Raw genomic sequence first — 24,200 nt, forward strand, 5'->3', positions numbered from 1 at the left:
GGATCTGCTTCCCCAAATGATTTGTTTTATTTTCACAAAGTAAATATTTCAAGAACACATTTTGGGAAAAGATGTGTTTTCCTTTGAGATTCAGAAAAATGAACAAAGACATAATTCTTTACCCTGACTGCCGTATACGGCTAAGTCCTCAAACAAGGATGTGATAACATTAGTATCTAAGTGTGGTTGCAAATAAAGTGGCAGGAGAAAAAGGCAGAGAAACCACAGCACGATGTGATTTAAACTGTGCAGAACAAGTTCTGGTCTTTCGGTGCCATTGTTTGAGCACTACATGGCCATAAACGAGGCGCACTGCGCTTCCACTTTGGGTTCTGCCTAAGTATTAGTGAATTATGGATTATAGCGATGTGGTGGAGCGTTCCTCCCGTGGGCCACTCATTGCTCTCTAGCTTCTTTCACAGCCTACATTGCTAGCGTCTTGTGCTGCTTCTTACATAAACCACATGCTCCCTCCCATGAGAAGATGGGGAGACTCCGTCAGAAATCCTGGTGATCTTTCTATTACCCACGATCTGCAGAAGATGGGTGCAAAGTAAATTAGAGGAAAAAAGGAAATACAGCACCTCAAACTGGATAATTTTATCCAAGGAAAATATTTGGATTGGTCCCCAAAGGATATCAGCTGGTGCCATGATAGATGAGGTTCGATGTCCCATATGATCATTTTTGCTTTCATAGATACTAATATCATTACTGACTATAAATTTAGCCTTTCAAAAACCCATCCAGAGTGTTTATTTGATGACCTTCCTTAGGTTGAGGAATGTATTATTTTTTTAGTTTTATATATATTCAAAATTAGTTGAATGATTATTTTTTACTTAATAGGAGATATTGGTTATCTTCTATCATGATGCCATATTTTTGATTGTCACAACCAACTGTTTATAAAGCTTACCTCTGTTATATCAGTCAGATTATCACACTCTAAAGCATGAAATGCCAGCTCTCATTTTTTTCCCTACCTTTTTGGTTTTGTTTTCCAAAGGATATCTCTTCCTTTGATCATTTAAAGTTTGAGACCTTATTTTAAGACATTTTTCTTTACATCTTTTTCCAGTAGTTCCTACTATAGTACTTAAATAAAACCTACAATGTGTGAATGTTGTGTAAATAAATGAACCTTAATATTTTGTACTTTAATGAAGATCTATTTTAGCAGAACGTGAAATTAATTAGAAAAAAATTTTGTTGTAGATTCTCTAACATTACTATTAAACTCCTTTATCTCAAACACTTCTTCAGAGGCACCCTTAAGAGAAAAGAAAATTTAAAAATATGCATCCCGTGTTTGAGTAATATACTCTAAATTCTGCAGCAAGGAAGCAGTCTTTTGAAAACTTATGATTTATAATTTAATGCACTCATAAATTTGTAAAAGTTCTTTAGCTGAAAGTATAATAGGAAATAAGTGTAGGTTTTGCAGAAAAAAATGTCATTTTATATACAACATTGTATTTGGTGAAAGATAATTGGCTCACAAGAAAATAAAAATAAAGTTACTTTAAAATGAACATGCATGCTATTTTGTGTTATTATGTATAGCCCTATTTATGTTCCAGGTACTGTTAGAAGTACAATGTTTACAACAGCCCTCTGAGATAGATACTGTCATTATACCGGTTTTACAGACAAAAATACCAAGGCCAGGGAAGTTAAGTTGTAACATTCCAAGATTCCCTAGATAGTCATAAAGCAGCCCTTTATACCTGTCTGGTTTCACAGTTCATGCATTTAATCACTGTGCTGTACTTACTCTCTGGTATAAAAATAATGTCAGAAATAATGGGCCATTATACTCAGAATCAAAGGAACTGATAACAAATGAAACTTAAAAGATACAACAGCATGTAGCTACTATTAAATCCAAATGTGGTTCTAATTTGAATTTTATTAGTTCTTAAAATTTTGTTTATATTTTATCTGTATTTTTGTTTTGTTTCATTGTTTTTTAAAGGCATAAGAAATATTTATATCTGGTTTTGTGTCTCTGCATATTTAAATAATGTAATAAAAATAATGTGAGCAAATATTGTGCATCTGTACTTTTTTCTTTTAAATTAATCCATACATTACTTGTGTGTCAAAAAACAGCTTGCTATGCATGCTTTTCACCAAGCTGATGTGTCAGGAGTGAGTTATATACTTGAGCTTCCTATTGTTTCTCTATGTTTATTTTATTTCATTTATTGCCTTAAAACTAATCGCCTGCTGAAGCTATATTTGACTCATAAAGGCCCTAGAAAATAGGCTCTGTTTTGTGTTTGTTCATTTAATGCTTTTCTCCTTGATTTCTACTTTGTATGGAATTATTACTCTCACCACTCTTCCTTCCCCGCACTTTACATGCTTTTGCCTGATACGATCTGCACCAACCCTTTTATTTTCTGTGATACTTTCTTAGGTGTATTTTTTTCTAAGGAACACATAGTTGACTTTTGATTTTCAATACAAACAGAATTTGTGTATTAAAGGAAATGCTAGTCCTTATCCTTTTTCATCATGACAGGGACATTTGTTTTTCCCTTCATCACCATGTGTTTTGAATTGTGTCATTTCTATCTTTTGTTTTCTTTGTTTCTAAAGCTTATATGCTATATTCTCTTTGTATGTTCTATGTTCTCTTTGATGTTAAATTCTCAGCTGACTCAGAAAGAATCCAATCCAAACTCAATTTTATAAATAAGAATAGGAAAAGTAAGGCTCCAAAGCAACATGCTGACGGTCCTCCCACATCCTCATGAGAACCAACCGTGTATCAAGTTAACAGGCATGGATTGGGGGGGGATTCCATGTGCTTCTGAGGCTTTGAAGCATCTACAGAAATCGAGTCTTCATTCTGCATTGCTGGCAGGCAATCCCCAGCGCAGACTGCAGCAAATGTGACATTTATCTGAAAGTCCTACCAGATAAATGCAGGATAGAACTTTTCCTGTCCATCTGCTGTTAACTCTCCTCTAAGAGCATCCCGACTTGCTGACACAGAGCTCATGGAAGAGGGCAGCACTGACGGGCAAACTGCTCCCAGTGTGTTTGGGAAGACGAGCCATGTGCTCATTTGTTTACACCAGGAAAGGATGGAAGACAAAGGAAAGCAACCTCATAGGCTTCCTCCGTGGAATTTCAGTTCTCTAGCGTGTTTCCGGTTAGCCTATTAGCATGAAAGTGTCAGATCTTCATCACAACCCACCGCTATATCACTACTACAGAAACCCCAGCAACCTGAACTACATACGGTTTCTGAAAACAATAGCTTAGGAAAAATTACCATATCAAGGAAAAACCTATCAGGAAAGAATCTCACAATCCACTTAACAGGATTTAAGGGATTTAAACTAAGCTAAATAATGAGAACAAGGATGTCTTATTTTGGCAGAACTAATGAAAGAAAAAGTGAAAAAACATTCATAAGAATTTGTTTAAGGTTTTGAGAAGCATTTTTGTAATATTTACAATTGATATGGCTGCAAGTGAAATACAAATCAAATTGGTGTTAAAAAATCCGAATTTATTGATAAATATGGCTAAACACAGGTACTTAAGTTACATCACCAGGAGGCAGTATTTCAACATTTGAAGTTAATTTCTAGGCAGTGTCACTATATGTTTATTTTACCAAATTCCAGTCATTCATCTTATCAGCTTCAAGTTCCAAAGAGAGTTTCTATTAACTAACAGTCTTAGAAAAAATAAAGGTTAAATACTGAGTTTTCACTGAATTTTTCACAGAAGGAAGGTCCCCTGTCCTTCCTTAAACACAGAAGGTCTCAGAGAGACTGAAGATACATTAGAAGGAATGAATCCTTCAGGAAAATCACTGTGCCCTCACTAGAAGAAGGGGTAAGCAGAAACCCTTCTTGTCTTTATTAAAACTTATGGTATGAGAACTTGGGTATTATTTTATTTGTATTATTAATCATTTTATTATGTATCACCTTATACAGAATCATCATAAGCATTTCCAATGTGATTTGTAATCTTATCTTTTTTATTACTTATTCCAATGTTTAACTGATTTAAATGCCCACCAATAGTCCTTTATTTCACAATTTCACCACTTTTGTGTTATTATGTGTAGCCCTTACTGAGTGACCTTAACATTTTTAAAGGGATGTGGATATATTTTCTGAAGCAAATATTTTATTATTGAGCATATATTTCTGTTTATAGTGCTATGGAATGTAAACTAAACAAGATAATATTTACATACTAAGTATATATTTTTAAACTATCTACACCCCAACTCTATGGAGGTGGAACCTAAGGGCTCATGTAATTCTGCCTTTCACTTTGCCTAGATGATTGGACCAAGGGGAATATTAGCTGTCAGCTGGCCAGTGACCAATCACATTTTCTCTTAAGACCTGAAGACACAAAGGCTGTGGGCAGCTATCAGGTTAGCTGCCATGAAAGGTCATGTAAAAGCAGGTGTAGGCATCAGACCATGGCAAAGCCAAGTGACATTCACTCCAAAGTCATTGAAAAATAAAAACAACAACTGTGACATGGAAACTGGTCCAGAAGAAGAAAAAAAGGCCAATTTGAATCCAGGAGAATTAAATACACGGTTGTCTTATTTCTGGGTAGATATCAAGTTTGGAAAGGTGCAGCTTCATCAGTTTTACATGAAGATTTTTGTGGAATCTTGCAGTTCAAGAAGGTACTGGACAATAATAATGGGTCACCTAATAAACACCCTAGGGCTTTCCCTTGTATTTTGCCATCCAGTACTGTAGAGTCAAGGCTGTGATCAGTCTGGCTATGTTATACAAGTTATTAGAGTTTTTAATCTACATGAATTCTCATGCAAATTTTTCTTTACCCTGTTAAATCATGTTTTCCAAAGTGGGTCATGGCTGAGTCTCTTTTTAGTTTATTAGGCTGAAATATAGTGAAGTTTTAAAATTTGCTTCTCTGTTATTTTATTTTTATAGTTACCTTTAGCTACATGATTATTACTTCTTTGCCACATGTTCTGATTTTTCTGTGCACATATAATTGCTAATCTAGAAATGATTTTACTTTATATTGTAACTATCATTTTGTGTTACTTTTATCTGCATTCTAGGAAATTGTCATGATTACACACTGTGGTTTTAATTTTCTAATATCAATTTTGCCATTTAAAACTGTTGATGCAGTTTTATATATTCTTATCATACTGGGTTCATTAATACCATATAAGAACTAAAATGTATTTTAGAATTAAAATACTGTGCTCCAGAGAGCAATTTGGAGATAACAGTTATCAAAAAGTTCTAAGGAGAAGATAGATATACCTATGCAATGCTAATGATGAATGGATGTATCCAATAACAGAAAAATCAAGAAATATCTATAACTTATCTCAAACTCCTAACCTGTCTGTTTAGTCTTTACTACTTTCTAAATTCACCATCCATGTTTGACTTTTCAAACTAAGGAGACCATAACACATAAGCCAAAGGCAATTTTTGGTTATAATCACTTTATCTCAAGAATGTAGCTTGAATTTTTAGTGGTGCTGTTCTCAACACATCGCACCGTATTCCAAATGACCAGGATATTCTGGAGAACAAGTGATCAGATTCATTCATTCAATCTATGATTCACACATCCATTCAGAAAACACACATGTATCAGCATCCTGTACTATAGGACACTCAACCTGTTCTAAGGCATACAGATGTGTAGAGAAAGAAAAAAATGTGAAATAATGAAGCCAATACTTGATTATAGCTGTCAGTGAGTTCATAGTTTACCAGTAGAGAACTACAAGACTAGCTATGTTAGGAGAGGTTGAGTTTATTTTCCTCAGTTCTTGTCTGTGCTGCAACCAAGAACTGAAGGGCAGAGACACAGAAGTAAAAGTTTTATTTGAATCCATTCCAGAGGAATGGGCTAGAGCGAAGGTAGATAAAGGCAGGTTTACTTGAATAAAGCAGAGAGGAATGAAAAATGGAGGGAAGGGCAGCTTACTGAACTGCTGCTTGGCTTTAGGGCATAATCCCTTGCAACTCCTAGAGCCAGTGTCACATGGCATCCAGTGTCCACTTGAACTGCATGGTGTGGAAACTGTTAGAAATGGCATAAAACTAAATGTGACTTAGTCCCAGAGGTATTAACATTTAAATAAAATGCTATTAACAAGAATCCTACATGTCAGAACATGTACCAGGGAGTCACTCTGGCTGGGATGGGGAGAGAAATTAAGAAAAATGGCTCTGCATCACTTCAAACAAACAAACAAAAAAAGATGCAGAAAAAGTTTTAAACCAAAATGTTAAGTTTTAATTTAAAAAAGCTTTAAAAAAAGTTTTAAGCCAATAAAATTAAGACAAATGTAAAGAAAGCCTAATGTGGATATAACTTGCTTAGGCGACATCTGGGGAAGAATGTGAACGCTGTAATACTCAGCCAGGGGAACCAGGGAGGGACTCGCAGGCTAAGGAATAAGTTGCTTGTTGCAACCGCCCTGAGTGAGCCTGCTCACCAGACACCCGATCTTGCAACACTGTCATTAAAGCATTGCTCTGCTGTTCTCTTTGTCTCCCTGTCCACTTACTAAGTTTGGACCAGTGAGCACGTTTCTCACAGGAACTATGTCCCTACCATCCCAGGATCTGGGGATGCCGCAGAACACTTGATGGAGTGAGAGTATGTTCTGAGAACTTTCCAGAAGCAAAGAAAGGATATTTTCAGGCAGGCTACTAAAGAGCACAGTCATACAGCTGCAGTCCTGTCCAGGCCACCGGGGCGATGGGAACTTGCAAGCCCAGATCAGAGCTCTCAGCAGTCCCTCCCTACTCACCTGGAGTAGGACAGAGAGAGTGACCCACTCAAAGAAAGGTGAGTGTGGGCAACCTCCGAGAAGACATACATTTAAGGGTATAGGGTCTGGCATTTTAGAGGGCTTTTTTGGGTAAGGGTCAGCATAAGGCATGATGTATATAGGTGATTTATAATTCCTTTGGAGTTTTATCTAAAAATAGCGTTATTTGGGTGACTGTGTTGGTTTGGTACTTCAGCATTCTTTGTTCACATAGGTTTATTTACACTTCTGAGGTCTGTTACCTGCACTCGTTACAAAGTTACTTGATTAGGAGCTGGAGGAAGAGGAAAAACAGCATATAGGTTAAGCTAAAGAATAAGCTGGGCCCTTTAGCATGCTGAAGTACATCTTACAACGACATGATCTGATTGGTACAGTGAAGACATGGGCTGTGCTGGGATACTTTATCTGGGGAATATCCAGACATTCCAAGTTACTCGTGGCCTTTGGAGCTTCAACTGATTAACTTATTAACTCTGTCTTTTCTGGCTCCCTGGTTTTATCTGGTTAACTCTTTGAGTCCCTTTTAGTGGGCTTTACTGACCTATTCTCCCTCCACCCACTCATACCTGTTTCTCTGCCTAACAGCTATAATGTCATCTTAGAAACAGTAAGTTGTCAATAGGAAAAGAGAGGGATAGGAGTATAGGCTGGGGAACAACAAATTAACAATGTGACATTACCTCCCGAGATAGTGAGCAGTTTACCTCTTGCTGTCTCTTTGGTCTTGACCTTTTACATTATTAGTATCTTTAATAATTCAGTGAGTAGCATATATGCATTCACGATGTGTTAATGTTTGCATCACCTCCAAGGTGTAATGAAAATGAGTTTTTGAAATTTTAACTAGAAAATGTCTAGGAAATTACAGTACTCCTGGTCTATGGCACAAAGATGAATCTAGAATATATAAAATCCACATCCACACTATTTCAGTCAGAAATGGCACTCCTGCTGTGAACTAAACTGAAGCCAAGCCTCCTCACTGACAGTTACTCCCTTCATTTTCAGCTCTGACAAGGACTGATCAACATACCCAATCTGCTTTCCTTCTTGGCTAATTTAAATCCCAACAGAGATACTTGTGCACAAATGAGTAAATAATATAAATGGTGCTTATCTTAATATGCTGTACCTGTTTGAACAATCTTCTTTTTTCATCACAAGTTAATGAAAATGGGCAAGAATTAAATGTGTGTAAACATGTTAAAAGTGTGGAGAGAAATATAAAACCTATGACTGGAAGACATTTCTCTAGTTCCATTAGAGAACCAAGGAGCCAAAATCAAACAAAAAATAGTATCACATCATAAAGAGAAAATTATACAATAATCTGAACCTGAATATGTGTATATATACGTGTGTGTGTATGTATAATTTATTAGAAAAATTACTGTACCTTTTTTCTTCTCCATAGTTCAAATTTATGCATGGTTGACCTATTGCATTTGGTGATTTTTTTTCCTTAGGTTTCCTAGAGATCAATGTGACTTTTACAACAGAGGCTATAAATGTTAAGTGAGTACAATGATAAAAATTAAGCTTCAAATTGTGACTCTCCTACTTAAAAACTGGATGACCTTGGAAAAATTGAGAACCTAGTATTTAAAATAAAAATTCTATGCCACAGTAAAAATTATTTGAAATATTTCCTTTTAAGTACCTAACACTATACCTGGTAGATAAGAGATAATTAATATTGGTTTTCTTTAACACATACAGACACACACACACACACACACACACACACACACACACACACACACACACACACAGCCCAGATTTTCCTTTTTATTCCAAAAGAAGTTCTTTTCCTAACTGGCTGGGAATGCTATGAGAAGCCGCTGCCACGTGGAGAACTCACTCAGTTGGGAGAACTAAAACCCAATACTTTTCTTCTTTTTGGGGGCCTTTTTAGTATTTTGATTTTCCAAATAATATGCAAGGCATATATTCAAATGGAATCTTAGAAGTAAACGTGATACTTTTAATTCAGACAAGATAATCAAATCCCAGCAGGGAATACTTTCATTCTTAACTCAAAACAAAGAAGTGTTTTCTTTCTCTGTGGGCATGGTGGAGATTTGAAGACATATCCTTACATCATAGCTAGATGAAAAGTAAGAATAGAGTTGTAAAGACAGGTGAATCAATAGGTAGGTAGAGAGGTGAGTAGGTAGGTAGACCTATGTTGAAATTGTATTTCACATGCCTCCATCCAAAGTCAACAGAAAGGAATAGAACAGAACAAATCTAATATGGATTTCAATTCTGAAATTCTATGATCCATACACACTGATACACAGTAAACACTGTTTTAAATTACTTGACCAACTAAGAACTTCCAACAATTGATATTCTAGTATTTTCTGGTAATACATCAGTGGATTAAAAAGTGTCTAAAGTGAGCCAGATCATGGGACTTGTACTTGGGTACCTGTACTTGTTGGAAGCATTCCTTGTTCACTGGTCTAGCTCTGTTCTCTATTACTGCTTTTGGTAAACAACACTAATGAATTATTTAGGCATCCCAGAAAATACAGACCTGGTATTTTTAATCTGAATACCTTTACAAGCCTCCCTCCTTTCCCAGGATCTGCACTTAGATGGAGTGAAAGATCAAGCAGTATGGTAGTGTAATCCTGCTGACTGGTACAGTTTGAGGGGTGGTATCGTAAGGGTAGGGGCGTCGAGATCAGAGACACCCTGAGTTGGATTTTGCTCTGCCACTCTCTGGTTTTGGGATTTTGCTGAAGTCTTCTCAAAGGGTTGTTATTAGGATTCTATGAAGTAATTTATGTATATCATTTCTTTACCTGCATGGTCTGTGCAAACAGTAGGGCAAGGCTGAAATTTGCTGAACTAAATCAGGGAAAAAACCAACAAACAAAAACCAATATTCATCCTTCTACTCCTTTCTTGTGTGTTCAGCAAAGTGCAAATTCTACTGGGAAACTTGAAAAGGTATAAAATCAAAGCAGGGCAATCAGAACTTCCGATGGAAAAGAGCTAGAGGTAGAAGGTAAGGGAACTATCAGGACCATTTCCACTTTAGACTCAATCAGTACGGATGATTCCATTTTTTTTTCATGGAAAAGAGGAAACATACTACATAGAAGGTGTTTTCGTGTAAAGCAAACATACCAGTCTTTTGCAAACTGATGGTTTCTATGGAACTTTTTACAAATGTTCTTCATTTTACCGTTGTAGGAACCAAAAGAGGAATTTGAAAGAAGGAAGCAAGGGCTGGGTAGAAATGCAGACACTTAGATCTTGCACAAATATGCCAAGTGCTATTTTAATACATCAGAGCTTTAGCCACATGGGAAGGAGATTTCTGGATGCAAAATGGCTAAGGGAAAGAGGAATGAATACAAGCTAACAGGACTTTTAAGACAATATAGGATAAAATATCCTGTCCTGTTGTTTATAGATTTTATACATATATAGTGATTTTATGTTATTAAATTAACAATTTTAGAAGCTGGAATCAAAATTGTCTTCTTGTTGAGACAATGCTTCTTGTTGTTCTCCTTTTTCTGAAAGATGGATGAAATAATGCTTAGAATCTGGGTTTCTCCCTTACTTAAACTGTCCACTGTAGGGTTTGATCTGCAGAACATGGGGAAGGGGAGGGCGTGTGTAAGCAACCATAAACACTAGGAATGTGAGATCTCTTTCCCACAGCGGTATGCTTGAAGATTTGCCGATCTTACAGGAGGTGTGGTCAAATTTTTGGGCTTTGGCTTCATCACGGTGTAAGGGAGGCATCATTAGGAGCTACAGAGAGTTGGATTTGACCTTAAGAGCCTCCATAAACTGTCTATCAAGCCAGGCATCTTTGGAGAGTACAGATTGAAATTGGAGACCATGCAACCCACTCTAGGAGTTGCAAGCCATATATATAATGTGTGTTAAACATGGAATTGGTGATAGTATAGCAGTCTTTCTATATAGTCTATTCATTTTAATATTTAAAGCCTCACCAAAAAGGATTAGGGGGGAAAAAACCTACCTAGTATATGATTATTTGGTATACTTTGACTTTGTTTCAGAAAAGTATGCCTAACAACAATACCAATAACAAAAAAACTTCTGATAGCCATTCCTGTTCTCCTTGGTAAATGATTTTGACTGTCCCTTGTAGTTGATCTGCTCAGACTTGCAGACCCTGTAATATTTGAAGTTGAAAAGTAAATTGTATGTTACAGTAATTCTTCTGTTTTTGTTGTTTCCCCCAGTACCCATAATAATGCCAAGAAGACAATAGGCATTCAAAAACTATTTCTAAATTCACATAGACTTCATTTTTAGAATCTTTCCTAATGTGAACTCTAAAAGAAAACCAAGTTGTGTTTAATTCCTAGATCTGACATTACCCCTGGGAAGCTACTTGACTTCACTAGGATTCTAGTTTCTTATCAGTAAACAGTGATAACAAACCTCACCTCCGAGGACTTGTATATAAATTAGTTATGGGACATAACATTCCACCATACTTGGGAAACAGTAAATCATCAACAAGTGTTAAGTCTTATTATCTCCCTTTTTAACATTTTGTCATCTATCAATGTGTGTTACAGCAGGTATCAGATACAGGACAGTATTTGCTTCTCTGGAAATAAAAAATAAAAAAAGAAGATGAAAGTAAATATATTTAACATGAAAATTTGATAACACACTTGCTAGTGTTCCAGTTAAAACCGGTATTTCAAGGTGTTGGGACAGGTAATTTTTTGAATGAATACAAATCAATACTTATATAGAGAAATAGCAGTATGCCCCAATCCTCTTTAACAAATTGTAATAAGATTTTTAACGTTTCAAAATTGTATGTTTAACTTCAAGGTGACTAATACCTTATTAGTATTTCTTCCAAGAAACAGTGGTAACTGCTCAAGGAATTTTCTTAATGAGTCTAGAAGTGGCCTCAAAATCTTTCTGAGAGCCCATACAACAGATAAAACTTATTTGCTATCAATGTCTAGCCTTTCTCCAAACTGAGAGTCTAGGGGATTGACTGTTTCCTGTAATTTTGTTTGCTCAGAATTAAGCAGAAAGCATCTTTAACTCTTAGCCAGAGTCTATGGGACCTTTTCTGAAACAGACTAATCTTATCTCGTTTCCTTTCTCTCTTATCAGTTCTGATTTATTTTAATGAGCAGCAGCTGACCAGTTTAAAAGTTAAATTACTTGTTTCAAGTTTTCATTTAAAAATGTTTGTTTGTTGACTTTTTGCATTCTGTTCTTTACTCTTAGATGATCAATCACAATGACAAGCTGGGATTCTGTCATCACCGTGGAGTGTTTCGTGCAATCAATAAAACGACAACATGAATAGTCTTGTGTGCTACAATATGCGTTAAGTGTTTTCTTTTTAAAGTCAACGTGAATCATCTGATTGTTCATATAATATGACGATTTTAAGGAAATCATTCACTTCCTGTTGCTTGCATTTTTCCCATTCACATTGAAAACTGTTAATGGTAATGACTAACTTGCTTTCTTTAAATTGAAGTTGGAATGATGACACTGCATATGCAACTGTTTTTGAAGAAGGAGCAATTTTTGTTCATTTATTTCTAAATTGATAAAGTAGAGACAAAGAACATTTTAGTCCCATGCCAGCATTCATTCCATCAGTGGGTCATCTTTTCCAATTTGTGGGGCCCGCATTATACCCCATGTAAATGTTCCGTGCTTATGGAGGAGATCATTTCACTGTATCAAGCATACCCTTTCTCTTTCATCTGTGTTTTCTTGCAAAATGACTTTAGAAGGACTCACAAAGCTGGAAATGCATTGCTGATTTGTTCCTAGTCTGTAATATCTAGGCACACTGTTAAATGACCTGAAATTTGAACTTGCATCCAAATTGTGAAAGATTCAAAATCTATTTTAGTTCCCTGAGCAAATACAGTTCTCCTCAAAGTGGTGTTATTTTAATGTTAATGGTTTAACCCAATTAGTCCTTATATTTGCGACCCTGAAGTATTAAGTGCGAAAACGTTCACCTTCAGGTTTTTACAGATTTTTATTTATCCTGTGTCGTATATGCCTCTATTATTAAGGCTCTACCTCATGTGCCTTTCCCCTGAATCCTTATGTAAAGGCATTCAGAGCCTAATGTGCTTATAACTATTAAATGCCACGTGTTGGTCTTCTGTGCTATAATGAAGTACATCGGCGCCTTGCGAAGCTCTCTGGCAGCTATCTCCAGAGTTCACCGTCCGCCAATCAGCGTCCACAAATGTAACCACTTAAATCTGATCCCACTGTCTGAATCAGTTACTCAGATAAAAGGCAGCCAAGATCTAAGCCCTGCTCCATGTGGGACCCTCTTAATACTTCCCCCCAGAGTGGACATGGTTCCTCTTACCAGGAGTGTCTGTTTTTTGTTTCTTTCACTCATTCTTTATCTGTCTACTCCCATGTCTCCTCCTGGATTCTTGCGCACGCTGCCTTAAGCAGGAACCAATTATGCAGAATTTAACCAAAGGCTTTCTGAAACTCAAACAGTCATAACATATGTACTGTCACTCTCAACATTGCTGGTACCGCTTCAGATTGGAAAGGATGTGAAATAGGCAAATTATGTTTTCTCAAACTAAATTTATCATTTCTGTTTTATTCTCTGGGTTAAAAGAAATCACAAGTCAACTTTTAAAAAATCTTTTTTAAATACATATTTATGCTGCATAATTCTCAATCAGATTTCTAGAAACTACTTGGTTGATGGATTTTCCTTGAATCATTTTTAAGCCAATGCATTATTCTGTTTCACTTATTTTCCATCAAAGTGAAATTGTGATAGCAGTATGCAAAAAGAATTTAAAAATTTAAAAGCTCTGATACAGATTTACATGTTTACAGAAATGGCCAGGTTTTATTTGCAGCTACCCTTCAAAATAAGCTAGAGATGTGTGTTAATACATGCTCTCCCAAGCTGCATTTTATTAAGCTCAATCTATTGCACCTCATTATTCTACTGCCTATGAAAGCATGGCTACAGTTCATTTCATTTTTAGATAAGTGAGTAAGCCTTTATTTGGTATCATTACGATGGCTAAATTTTCTGAGCTTGTGTTTGCTTCCAGGACAAGAGTGGTAAGTGAGTTTGTTTTGGCATTTGAGTATTCAACAGTTTCCCCATTTACTGGTGAGGAGCTGTTGGTGAGCATTTGATTTGTGCTTTATGAACTTCATAGACAACATCATATTTATTTTTTTCTTACAAAATCTTTTCAGGCAAGTGTTAATAGTTGTATTTTTTTCCAGATGAGGGAGTTGAGATTTACAAGTCTTAGTAATCTGTGTAAACTCCATAGTCAAACTATTCAAGTTTGTACTCAAACACCAGAATCTTCTGAATCTGAACTATTATATTCCTAGCCACTGAATATATGCTGCTCCAGAAAACGTATATACATGCACAGAGACCCAGACAAAAAAAAAAAGTGCCTCAAAAAAGAAATCTCTTTCATGAACTCAGCTAGAGAGAAAGTTGAATGAGATCTTGCAATTTCCCCTGGGTGACCACGATTTTTTACTGGGAAAGGGAAAGAATTAGAAACAAGGACTAAAACTCTACCTTAGGAATTATCATTGTTTTTAGCTAGCCTGTAAATTGGAAACCTTTTCCTCAGACCAGGTAGTGAGCACTTTTGGGTTTGTGGATCTTGATGTGGTCTTTATTGCAACTACACAGTAACTCGGTGGTAGGCTGGAGCATACTACATACTCTACTTATTGGAGTCTGGATTTTGTAAAGAGGATATAGAACGAGGCACAGGAGGAGAGCCATGATCTTAAGCTTATGCTACTCTGGTACAGTCCTTCCATATTCAATATTATTCAATATTATTCAATATTAGGCTTTACCAAGGAAAAAGGCTTCTCAATGGAGCTCTGTTACTATCTGCAAAGACCAGACCACAGAAACTAGGGTTTTACTCTGATGAGGAAAACTGGCACCAGTTATTGGCTATGGGGGAGTGGTGGGGGGGAAGAGGAAGGCAACTTTGCTGAATGTAGAAATTCTCAGGTAGTAACAGTATAATCTCAGTGTGAGCACTTGGTAGTTAGTGACAAGTTCTGGAAGAAATTAGTCACACAGATGCAAGGCTCATTATTAGAGGTTTGGAAAGAAGATAACACAAGTGGGTTGCTCAAGGAAAGAACTCCACATGGAGATGTAGAAAGTTCAGTGGAAATATTAAAAATTAGCCTGTGAAGTGGTGTTTGACAGCAAGGTGTTAAAATAGCCAAAATGCAGCCAGAAGAAAAATAAAAGTTGATGTAAGACCTCAGACATGAAACAGTAAGGACTGTAACACATTAACAAAAAGGGATTTGAATGTTAAAAAGATGTTAAAAATATGATACACATTTTGAGTAATTCATTTCAAATGAAATTTAGAAAAAAATGCATGCATTTGCTCTTTTCCACCTCAAATGTAGGTCAAGAATAAAGTACTGGAGGTGGGAACAAAGGCCCAACTGGATTACTGTTGCATGAAATTTACACACACACAAATATTCATGTAACAAAACTATTACATAATAGCAGTCTTTTGTGTCACTCTACTTTATTTTGCCTCCCCATTTCCAGGATCACCTCCTCTTTTCATCTGGTCAGATATCCATGCCAATTAAGTGTTACTCAAATGATTGTGAACACCTAATAGACTTCTTGTTAAACTTAATTGGCCACCACCAAAATTTAGCATATTGTCTGGGTAGCTCTGAGTTATATGGACTCATAAAGCAGGAAGGGAACAGTATTTCTGATGTCTTTCTGGCTGGACATTTATACATAAAACCATTCAGAATTATGATTTTTTTCATGGGGACTTAGATTTATGACAACATACAGATGTTTCCATTTCACCTAGAGAAAAAAAATCTGCTATATAATATCAAAGATAAAACTTAATTGAACCCACCAGATGATGATAAAGAAACAATGTTACACTTCAGATGACTTAACTACAGCTTTGTCCCTGGCCCTTTTCTCCCTAGCACCCTGTGGATTTCTTCCATGGCCTTTCCCCTCTTTGAAGTCAGTGGGAGCTCTGAACCTAGAAAAGTCACTCAGAGTACAGACCGCCAAAAGGACAAGGCTATTTGACTTTCTGCCCTCCCAAGGATCATGGGGTGAATGAATTAGTAACCAGAAAGAAAAAAATACATATAAATATCCTAACCTTAGTCCAAATGCAAAGCAAGCATTTTTCTTTTTCTTTCTTGAAATTCAGCAATGTTTCCTTCACTTTTAAAAAAAATTTTGCTTTTACCTTTGCCCTTCCTGTTTCCAACAGGGGTTGGAAGTACTTAAAACTCTTCAGAAAGTATGCTGTGTTGATATTTCTAACAGAGACTAGAGCAGAAAGTATGACTTATGAACCTCTACCCTTCTGATGCACTATCACTGAAGCTGGGCGTGCAAAGCATGAACGTATCAGGCTTGCATTAGCCCTCAAGGGACGGCCAAGATCAAGGACTCGTTGATGGGGATTTCAAAAGATGGATAACCAAGCAGCCTCCTTCAGCGTGCATTAGCACTAATAATTAGTAGAGAGCATTACCCATGCTTTCCTTAAAGCAGAGATGTTCTTATTTCACTGTATATGATTTTTAACAAATATCATTTATTAAAACATTTTTGAATCCTTAAAGGAAATATATTTTATAAACCCTTACCATAATGCCCCATCATTACATTTCATAACTATTGGTATTTATTAAACATACAATTGCTATCTTATTAAAAGTTAATGCCTATTGGACCCATTTATTTTAATAGATTACTACTTTAGCTAGTTAATATCAACCTCTCCTCTACTTGCCAATGGATGAATAAAATATTTAATTACTGTATATTAAAATTTTCAGGGTAGTTTATTTTTATTGCACTATTAGATTTTCTCTTTTAATCTTCTTTGACTTTCCTGGACCTGTGCAATTCACCTGGCAACTTTTCAATCACATAAGGTACAGACATTTTCCTTGGTTTTGCAGTTAAGAAATGTGTCTGGTGTATAGTGAACCAATAGATGGATTTTGACAGTGATCAACTGAATTTATTTTACTTCATAGGTGTTAATTGAATGCTGTTTACATGTAAGAAACTATGTTGAATATTTTAGGGGACAGAGAAAGAGGCTGGAGAGTAAAACTATCTGCCCAGAAACAAGGGGTACCTGGGTTTTAACTTTGAGTGTTAAAACTGGAAAAGTCCCAGGCAAACCAGGACAGGTTTTTCACCCTGATGTCCTGTTCTTAGGAAGCTTACCTCAAGGAGAAGAGGTTAATGAATAAAGAATAGATGCCATCATATCACCTTTCATAAGATGGCCCACCAATACAAATAGGTACATATTATTTCTGGGTAATTGGCCAGAAAAGATGCTGTTATAGTAATTTTGTTAATACTGATGATAGTCACGATTTTGGCCTTATTTTATTTAATGCAAAACCTTGTAGGACATAGAGGTATGGTACTCTTGATCCTACAGATCAAAACATTGAGGCCTAGGAAGGTTGAGTAACTTATCAGAGGTCAAAAGTGTAAGGTATAGCCAGGATTTGAACTTGAGCAGTCTAGGTTCAGAGCTCAAGTTCTTAACCAGAATTATTACCTGCCTCAGCAGTAGTGCTTGATTTGGCATTAGGGCAATTATTACTCAATTTAATTGGGGGCCAATCATCTCACTCTTAGAGCTAACACAGCAAGTGCTACAGGCTTGAACTAGCTTTCCTAACCGTCAGCCTAATTTTTCCATTATACCACAGTATCTCTAAAATAATAGTTTACTTTTCTTATACCTACCTAGCATAATGTTAGCCTGTATAGTAGCATTTTATTCATTATGATAGACAAAGAGGTATGGGAGAAATCAAAGGAATTTTGGAAATGATCACTTTCTTGGCATTTATAATCAAGCTGGGAGAGGAAAGATTTGTTTTGTTTTATTTTGGATCCCTTTATTACTTTTCAAGCTGCGGTATTCTTATAGAGATGTAAACTGCATTTGAACAAGGAAAAATAATAGAGTGTTTCCACTCTGGTTGAAGCAGGTGAGCAAGATTTAGAACTCCAGCTACTTGACACCCCATTCCTCTTATCGCCCAGGGCAAGAGCCCACCTAGAATTCTGACCGGCATGGCTGGAGAACCATTAGTGCAAATTTGAGGGCCTTGGTATCTATGGTCACATCTAAGTGAAATAATGAAGATCCCTCCTGGTACAGTGGGATTTGATGTTGGCCTCAAGGCATATGTAAGGTTTCACTGATTGTACTTAGGAAGTCATTTTATTCGGTGGGGGTGGAAGTAAAGCTATTTAACAGAATCAGTGAATTTACATTGAGAGGTGATGGCAACAAAGATGGTGTAAGCTTACGAAATGTTTGACTGTGACGTCATGCCTTATAGACTATTTTGTAAGAAATGATAGTGGCTAAAAACAGGTAAATCAAAGGCATGAAGCTGATGAGTCCTCAAAATAGGCTTAACATACATGAAATTTTGTTCCCTATTTACCACACTTCAAGGTTTTTCATGACTTCAAAGATACGTGATATTGGCAGAACTCTCAAACTACTAGAAAAATTAAAAATTCAGCCCTATTTCATTTGATTGTCTTAAAGAACTGTAAACTTAGCATGAGAATCCACCTAAATGTATAAGAAGACAAAATAACACAAAGTCTCATTAAATGACATGGCATATTGGTGAAATGTGCAGACTTCTACAAGTTGTCAGGAGTAAGCAATGATGTGGCATGGATAATTCTACCTGACTACCCCATTATTTAAGCTACAAAGTTTTGTTTACAGATGAAAAAGAGTTCAGGGTGTATCACTGGAATCCCAATTTATGTTTCTGGTCATTACACAACGATAGCCATCAGAACAGGAAGAGTCAAGGATTTTACGATGTATTATAATATCTAATTGACTTACATATAGTAACCATAAGGACATTAAAATTAAGTAGAGAAATATCTAAAAGAATTTAACCCAGAATATCAATATTTCAATTTCTCAATAAAAAATTGAGAATTTAGCCAATCAGGGTTGATATAATTAGGCTTTTAAATGTACTGAGTAATTAATCTAGTCTTACACTTTTATATTGAGGTCTGGTAAAGCTTATACATACTAAGGAATGATTTATGAGAATGCCACACATATTTTACTTACTTGGTTCATAAGATTCACTTAAGTACTTTGGATAGTTTATTGTCAACTGGATAATTTAATTATGTAAGCATAAAAGAAGATATAATCATTCCTCAAATAGTTTAAAATGGTTGGGAAGTGTATTTAAATAAGTTTATAAATGGAAAAAGCACTTACTTACAAAAGCCTCTTAAGAGTGATTAGCATTTGCTAGGCTTACCAATAAATATTAAAGTAAAAAGAACAAAAAAACTCCTACAATTTAAGGAATGTAATTTCAATATATTTAATAGTGAATGTTAAATCAAAGTATTTGTGAACAGAAAATCATCTCTGAGGACATAAAAACTCACTTTGACATTAAATAGATGAATTCACTATAAATTGAAATACTTTTGTGTTACTTAGCAATAATGCAACTATTCAGACATGGAGAGGTAGTTGTACTAAAACAAAAAATAAATAAAAAGCTACCATGTGACAGAAGACACTCCATGGAAAGTAAGGAAAGGTTGAATTTTCAACATGTCTTAGCCTCTAGACAACCAGGAACTGAAATTATGAGGGGAATCAGGGTAAATATTATTACATGGAAGAAGTTTCCATGGCTGAACGGACCACTTCACATCTTGCATAATGAATGCCATCATCTCTGTCCTAACTTTCATGCCACCTCAAAACACAAAGTGATTGAGTTATTTTACACTATAATTAACAAGTAGATGATGACTCCAGCCTTAATCTCATTTGATTGAAAAGGTATGGCATTCACGATTGAAAGTAAGTGTGGGCCACATAGTGAACACTACATTGGCATTCAGTCCAGTTGATGCCTGGGGTGGAGTGAGACAGGCGTCTGCTGCTTATATTGCAATCATCCATTACTCTTCAAGTCGGCCAGGAGGGCAGTTCTATGATAGTATGAATGATTGAACGCTCTCCTATCATTCTGAACATAGTTGATAAAGGAGATATTTTGGGCTGACTTTATTACATAGTTATGTAGCCCACATAGCCTAATAGTATAATTTAACAATCAAATTTGAAAGCCATTTTGTTTCCTAAATAGTTTGGAACCCTCTGGAGGCAAACAAAGCCCCACACACTTTCAGCCACCACAGAGGCAAAAGTACTCATTAGTGAGAACCACATCAAGGCAACGGTTGGGGGTTTTCTTCAAAAATGAAACATTTGTGGCCAGCTGACATTGCAGAAGGTTGGGTTCAGCAAACTGTATCAAGAGGGAAGTGTTTGCTGACAGTTTGACAAAAGTACATGTTGCTTTTCTTTACCAGAGGAGAGGTTAGGCGTTATACCACCACTCCCAATGAGACCTTGGGGTATTGTGAGCTATCCATTCACAGCTTTCCCAGTGATGAATGAGGTCTTAGCAGATGCCTTGCAGAGAAGGTTAGAGAAGAATAGATTCCTCACGTGTCTGCCCTTTCCCCCCCAGATTGGGCAAGGCAGATGATTAGGGAAAAAATGGTCTGGGCAGTTTAATGAAACCCATCTGCTTTAGCTGTTAATGGAAAAGTTCTTCAGAAGCTCTTAAAAACAAAGTGAATTGAGTTTTAAAAATTATATATATGTATATATCTTTATACACACAATCCCATACACATGCACACATAGCAAAACATTGATTTATTTATTCCAAGGATAAAACCTTCCTTGCCTGCATTCCCAGAGGAACAGGTAAACATTGATGAATCCACATCAACATGGGCCCCTGACTACCCAGCTTTGATATCACTAGATGGTTATGTTGATTGAACATAGAGGAAACTGAACCAGTGTAAATCCAAACCATTTTAACCTGTTAGGTTTGCTAAATAGCATAGGGAATTTTATAGTGAAAGATAGTTTGTTGAAAATACCTGAATGTACTGACTACATGAAGTCTTGAAATCACACTGACTATTCCCTCTATCACCCGCCACACACAGGACTCACTGAAGCAGCTGAGCACTAAAAAAGAAGGGGTGAAATGGTTATTTCAACCTATTTGCTTCACAAATAATAGATGATACTCCAAAGAGATTTTATTCTACACTTATTTAGACACTCTCTCATTCCATATGATATATATTTTTGTTTCAATCAGGTTTATATCAAAATTCAGTTCATTTTCACACATGTCCAATATTTAGTACATTGAAAAATATGAATAAATATATATCTTGCATAAGTGTCTGCTAAAGAAAGAATAAAACATGCACAGAAATACGGGTGAAATTAAAAAAAGAATAAAGCATTAACTCTGTTGAATATTTTTATATTGAAATTTTGATACTTTACAACTGTCTTGGAAATGGGTTTCAGCCCCAAGCAAGTTCACTATCTATTCAGGAAGACTGAGGAATGAGGATGGATCATTCTTGGGTTGAAAGGGTTTATTACCCGGCTTGTTCTCCCGGCAATAGGTTGAGCACTAGAATTACGTCTGCAGGTCTGTAATCCTCGTCTCTGCCTCCGCCCAGAGCACTGGGCTAAGCTCTTTATATAGTGACTCAGTCAATAATAGCTTATTGCCTACGGGTGTGGAAGCAGTAGCCTAGCAGCAGGCCAGTTACATCATCAAGAAGTTCAGTTTTAGGTGAGGATCCTGGCCATAGGAACTCAAACTTTCCCTTCAATAACATTTCTTAAATACTTAAAAACAATGTATCATGTTACCAGGAAACTAATATTAGTAGAGAAAAATATAATGGGCTGATATATTGTAAGTGAATTGAAATTTGGGGAACTAGCCCTTAAAATAATTTCAATTTCATTAAATTTATTTTTATTGAAGACATTCTTCATAAGATGAAAGTGTTTCAATTGTCTAGTTCTTCCAAAATCAGGGCATTTTTCAAATCTATGAAGAACAACTAGGAAGCTACCCTAGTATTTATTTAATTCACAGCAAGGGACAATATTTTTAACTATTAAATGTCATGTTTATTCTATTTTATGAAGAAACAACTCATAGCATCAGTTTTAGAACATGAACTCTCATCTACTTTAATGCATATAACTTGCTTAATTAAACAGAGAATGTCTATACTAAGGCAGGCTTAGTGGGAACATGTTATAAAACCTTTAGAGACCTTCATGTCTATACCAATGGTTTGTAAACTTTAGAATATTCCAGAATCATCTGAAGGGCTTTATAGAACATTGCTGCGCTCCACCCCCAGAGTTTCTTATTTGGTTGGTCTGGCCAATCATATGCCTTTTTTATAAGTGCCCAGGTGATGCAGCTGTGGCTCATCTGAGGTCTACACTTGGAGAACCTCCAGTTTATAGTACCAGTTTAATCACTACATGCAAACCCACAGTGGGAAAAAGAATGAAATATGAAATAAAGAGGTAAGTTAACCACAAAGAAGGCCAATGTTCTTCTGTTTGTAGAAATAGCAACTTTTTTTGGTTTCTCTCTCTTCTTTTTGCTTGCCCAGAAAACCAAACAAGAACCAGGAAATAAGAGGAAGCAACATGAATAGGCCGTTGAGTTACATCATAAGTCATAGCAGTTTGACCTTACTGTAGAACAGTTTTCCAAATCCTTCTGACGTCATGAGGCATCCTTTTCCTTTTCTACAGCTTACTAAGGTGTTATGGTAATTTTATACAGTTAACCTGGTTTTATCCTTGATAATCTTTTATCTTTTGTGTCATCACTCCATAACAGAACAAGTCTGACATGATGATGATATAACCTCTTGCAAAAGCTCTGCTTTCTTTATTCATGCAAACCTTATTTGTTGAGACTTGGTGGGCTATTCCTAGCTCTCTAAACTATTTTTATTACAAATTCACATGGACCTCAAGGGTTGTGGCTTTTCCTCTTCACAGCTGGGATATCCTGGAATAGCCCACAACAGGCTTTCCCCTGTTGGCTTAGCCATTGTTGCTGTTTCATTACCGGGAACATCAAAGCCAGGCATCATGTTTGGATAATAAGGATGTGCTTTCATACCTAGTCCAGGAACCAATTTAAGCCTCTTCCTCCAAAAGAAAGCAAGAACTACCACTTCCTTTGTGTTTACTCTCAAACTGCATCCAAATTTCTATATCTGCATCAATTTTCTATAAAGCCCTTCAGATGATTCTGGAATATTCTAAAGCCTCATTACAACAATAGGGTGATATTCTAGAATCCTGAGCTACTATCCCATTTCTCACAATGTGGAAACTCACCAGGACACTAAACACAAGGAGATGTGAACCTCATCAATGTTGTGGTATTTTTATATCAACCCTTTATTAAAAAACTATCATCTCTTCCATATCCACCTCCCCTTTGTTTGGCAAAAAGTTGATTTATATACACTCACTAGTGGCTAATGGGTAGCTCTGGGAATGTCCCTTAACATCTCAGGGACTTCATTTTCTTCAGTGGGTGGGTCTGAGTATACTCTCAAATGATTAACAGCTTTAAATGGGAAGAGTCTGTTGTACCAAATTAAAGCAATTATAGTCACAATCAGAGTCTAACAGATAACGTGGTTTGAGATCAAAGTTTTTTGTCTTCCTTGTACTAGACTCCTAACTGTGCTAGATGCAAATCTCATTTTATAAACTATGGATAGAAAGGAAAAAATCACAGGCTATACAGGCATTCACTCAAGTTTTAATTTATGCAACGTCTTACTGACTGCCATTAAAATATTCATAAGCCAGTTTGATAACATCAAGAGATACTCTAAGCCCATCACTGGCTTTACACATTTTGCCCCTGAGGAGAAAACAAATGTTTTGGATTTTGTTTTGGGTTTTTGTTTTTTTTTAATCAGAAAATTCATTTTCAGCAAGAATGTCCCCAAACTTTCCAAAATGCATTTAGAAGGATTCTGGCAAATAGTTCTTTCTCAAATGTGTCACGCTGTGCCAGCTGTCTGTATATTTTCCATTTATACTGATGTTGCTTTGGTCTTTTGATGGAAGTACAAGTAAGGGTTCAGCAGCCACAGCCACTTAATGGAAGTGAACAGCATTTTTAGACACCCCAAATTTTCATCATCGAACCTATTTAGGGAGACTGCACAGCGTCATTTTTCCTCCAATCTCCTACTGATTTTCAATGCAAATGCTTCCAGCCTCACTCATGGCCACAGGATTTAGTTACTCACTTGACTGAAAACCATGTCAATGCAAATTCAGAGGATAAACCAGCATGCAAATCCCCAAGGCTT

General features: G+C 36.2%; 1 protein-coding gene and 1 long non-coding RNA gene across 2 annotated transcripts in view; both read left to right on the forward strand.

The window, feature by feature from the left end:
* LOC140844850 (uncharacterized) overlaps positions 1-24,200 on the forward strand; it is a 131,507-nt gene that overhangs the window by 56,929 nt on the left and 50,378 nt on the right. The gene's annotated exons all lie outside the window — the stretch shown is intronic.
* LOC140845162 (uncharacterized) lies at positions 3,868-12,188 on the forward strand. The gene is made up of 3 exons (XR_012123882.1): positions 3,868-4,681; positions 6,570-6,849; positions 12,092-12,188. It is a non-coding gene; the product is annotated as an uncharacterized lncRNA (long non-coding RNA).

Source organism: Manis javanica, chromosome 12 (genome assembly GCF_040802235.1).
Source record: "Manis javanica isolate MJ-LG chromosome 12, MJ_LKY, whole genome shotgun sequence".
Taxonomy (NCBI): domain Eukaryota; kingdom Metazoa; phylum Chordata; class Mammalia; order Pholidota; family Manidae; genus Manis; species Manis javanica.